At 36.8% G+C, this 4112-nt stretch overlaps 1 protein-coding gene across 1 annotated transcript in view; it reads left to right on the forward strand.

The window, feature by feature from the left end:
* Nucleotides 1-1565: 1565 nt before the first annotated feature.
* Nucleotides 1566-4112, forward strand: part of LOC108373345 (probable low-specificity L-threonine aldolase 2) — a 15740-nt gene continuing 13193 nt past the window's right edge. The window contains exon 1 of the mRNA XM_017629221.1: nucleotides 1566-1684. The gene's annotated coding sequence lies outside the window, so the exon portion shown is untranslated. The remainder of the gene's footprint in view (nucleotides 1685-4112) is intronic.

The following is a 4112-nucleotide window of genomic DNA, read 5'->3' on the forward strand; positions in this document are numbered from 1 at the left end:
GGTAAAGGGTAATTTATCGTCTCGTATGCATGTATGTATGTATTTATAGCGCGTCTACCATTCAATTGCATTGTTCACTGCTGGCTAGTTGTGAGGAATGTGCATACGTGTGCATACATGTATGTAGGCTAGTTGTGAATATGCATATGTACGTAAGTATGTATGTATGTACATATCAATGCTTCATTTCAAACAAGCAAGTGTCTTTGAATGTTTTTGAACTACAGTATCATCACTTCGGCAACACGTCCAACGCGCCTTCAGCAACAAACCAAAGGCGGCGGTTTGACTTCTGCAACAAATCAAGTTAGCTAAGGCGTCACAAGCTTCGTGCTTGTGCGTTTAAACGTTAAACTTGCCATGCGTGCAGCGATGCGGGCAAAATAGATACTCGCATATAAATATCATATCATTAAACGTTTTCTGGCTCACTTGATTAGAAATACACATTTTTTGCAAGCTGACGACACCAGGAAGTTCCACTTTGTTGTTTTGAGGTAATTGCTATGTGACTGCTGATGTCATGTCACTGTGAAGCACGCCACCATTTAGTGCGGCTTAACTGCGGATGTTGCAGTACTAAGCGCTGCTGGAGTCAAAGCAGTACGTCTTGGTGTCGTCCGCTTGCGGTTTTGACGATCATTCGGAGTACAGATTTGCCGAAGTCAATATCAGTATGAGCTGTTATCATCATTCAATAATACAAGGTTCGATAAACTGACAGTTGTCTCTCTCGCACCGTTCCCTTAGCAGTGGCACCGTGTTGCTTCTTTGCAAATTTACATGGAAACAGTGTAGCTTTGGTGTGAAATAAAAGTATAAGCTTTTGTGCAATATGTTTATTTGTATATGCATATGAAGCATATTTAACTGATGAAAACCTAAGCATTGGATGTTTACATCAATCTCATAGTAGTCTTATCTTAATTTTGAGTCATTTTGCAGTTTTTCTACGGCTAAATAGCATATAAATTACGTAATTCACGTAGATATATCAATATTACGTTCAACATTTCGTTTAAAATGTCAGATTTCCTGCAAATACATTAGAATTTAAAAAAGGAATTTCACTACTAATTGCCTACTTTGCGTACTTTTCTACTACCATTTTCGAAACAAGGGATTGCATTCTTGCCCTTTCTCTGTCCTTCGTAAATGCAACCTTTTGTAAGGGAGTGTCAAACCGCAGCTGTCAATAATTATCTAACCTTGTATTATTGAATCATGAGCTGTTATAAGCATCGTTCACTTGTGGTGGCTGTATTTGCAAGACAGCACGCTTTGCGGTGGTGTTCGTTCATCCTCCGTTTTTAACGTGAGTAGGCTTAAAGTCACAAAAACAGCACCCTTTGCCAATGTCTGATGTGGTAGATAGTCAAAATAGGGGCATATCTACCACAATGTGGTAGAAGTCCGATCACTGGCTTGAAATTGAAACTAAACATAGTGCTATGTTTTTCCGATTGGTTCATCTACATATCAAAGTTATCAAATTATTATCAGCTCTCGCACGCTCTTCGAAACAAATAACAAAAAGTATTTAAATAAGTATTCAACGTTTAGTAGTCGCTGAGAAAGCGTGCCGGTTAGTTTGGTTTGTGGAGCGCGAAAAATTAGCGTCGCTAAAATCGACCTTTTAAGCGTATGGAATTTGCCTGCTAGAAATTCTTGGTGTAGTTTATTGGTTTGTATTTGTGAAAAATAAAAAATATCGTATACAAGTCGGTCGTGCTAATACTATTAAGTTCAGTTATGTTTGATTTCTTTTACTCATTTTGCGGATGCCTAGTTTGATACTGCATTGTATTTGATTAGGGCATGTGATATATCAGTTCCATAAACTTCATGTTGATTTATATTCGTACATATGTATGAATGCAAATATTAATATGGCGTAAGCAAGTAGAATGCACTCAATAATAAATATGTTTGGGTAAATTTCTTAGATATGCTAAATTAGATGGCAATTCTAAGCACTTTCTCAATGAGTGAGCAAACACAAGTATGTACGTACCATGCTAGGGATGTTTCGAATGTGGAATTTTAGACATCCGCGGTTGCGAATGCGGATGTTAAGTATTTTTAAGAATTAATTTAGGTGAGTAAATTATGTGATTTAGGTAAATAAAAAATGGAAAAGCTAGTAATTTTCAACTTTCCATTTTCACATTCCATTTGATTTTTATTTCACTGCGTGCAAATTTTAAAAATTATCACAAAATTAAAATAAACAATTAAGAGCAGCGCTGTCTTCGGCTATGCCGAAGGCTTCATACCTTTCATGAACATCTGCAAATTTTACTTTGACAGATTACTGCTTTTGAATACATCTGCATACATCGATAAGGAGTTACATACTTATATAAAAAATCGCATCTAAACAATCAGAGGTATGGAAGATATACTTTATATGACACCAATCTATCTGAACAATCAGTTGTATGGGAGCTATATGTTATAGTGGTCCGATTCTTCCGGTTCCGACAAATGATTAATACATTATAAAAACTCACCTACCATCTCATCCGGATATCTCGAAAACTGAGAGACTAGATTGCATACAAACAGACAGACAGACGGACAGACGGACATGGCTAAATCAACTCAGTTCGACGTTCTGATCATATAAGTATACGTTTTCATGGGTCTATCTCTTTTTGTTCTGGTACTTACAAACATCGGACCAAAGTTAAAATACCATTTCATGCTCATGAAAGGTATAAAAAGCTCCGCGAAGGCGAATGCGAATGTTAAAATTAATGCGAAAGCTCCGCAGTTGCGAATGCGAATGCGAATATTCGCAACAACCCTGATACATATGTACATATGTACACATGTATGTATGTACTAGAGGTTTACGCCGACAGGCTTTGCGGCGGCGGCGTGGTCAACTTCAAAAATATTCGGCGGCGGCGGCGACACCGGCGCGTGTGGAAACGCCGGCGCTATTGCTCATAAGGTAGATTTCAAAGAGCCATGAGGCTTCTAATCATATCATTTCAACTCGTCAGCGTTAGGCATTCGCCATGCCAATTGTTCTATTATTATAATTCTATTTATTTCATTATTGAAATAGTTTTAAATTTAAATATTGTTACTTCCTACTTGCATTAAAATGTTGAGTGTCTGGCGCTGATTGATGGGCGAACAGAAGAAGGTTTGACGTATATACATATGTACATACACACACATATCTCTATGTTCTCTACAGATCCGTATGTACTATTTAAATTTAAAGAAATAAGAAAAGTTTAAAAGTTTAGTTATTGGGGTAATTAATGTCGCTCTCAATAAATTCTTGCAATAATCTTATCAACCGTTATGTTAAATTACGGAGTTCTTACGATTTTTTGCGGATTATAGATTGAAAACAAGGTTGGTCTACTTTTTTCAAAGAGTTTAACCCATCAACTCAGACCAGAACGGGCCTTTTTGACCAACTGTTGAAAAAAATGGCTTATAGATGGTTAAAATGTCTACTAAAATATGAAGCCAATAATTGAGGAGTTAGATGCAAAGAGGCCGCTTCTATTATAACTGCTTTCTGAGATATTGGCGTTAAAGTTTTTGATGTGTTATAACTTTCTTGTTGTTGTAGTAGGTGTATAAAAAAGTAGTATTGTTGTATTATTGAAAAGAGTTGTCTACTGGGGAAAAAATAGTTAGATTACCAGTATTCGACCCTAATTTAACTGTAATAAACGCTTTCGTCGCAAAATATGTTACCTATGTTTTTTCTGAGTTACGCTATTTTTGGAAAAATAAAGGAGATCATATTCTTGTCCAGTGGCCCAAATTAGCAAAAAATAATAATTTAAAAATGTAATTTTCATTTCATAAAATTGTGTTTTATACAAGTAGTATTTAGTTCCTTCAAACGATGTATTCAATGTACATAAATCATGAGGATTTTGTACAAAATTCATTAGGCGCCGAACGCCGCCGCCGCCGCGCCGATATTCGTAACTCGGCGGCGGCGCGTGAGGAATGACAAAAATCGGCGGCGGCGGCGTGGCTCGGCGGCGTATACCTCTAGTATGTACATACAAATTAAGCTGCCATAAATATAATCGTATAAGCAATTTAATTCGGGTTTAGCTGCCATAAAGAGT

The sequence above is a fragment of the Rhagoletis zephyria genome, unplaced genomic scaffold (assembly GCF_001687245.7).
Source record: "Rhagoletis zephyria isolate East Lansing unplaced genomic scaffold, Rhagoletis_zephyria_1.1 Rzeph_scaffold_06619, whole genome shotgun sequence".
Classification (NCBI taxonomy): Eukaryota; Metazoa; Arthropoda; class Insecta; order Diptera; family Tephritidae; genus Rhagoletis; species Rhagoletis zephyria.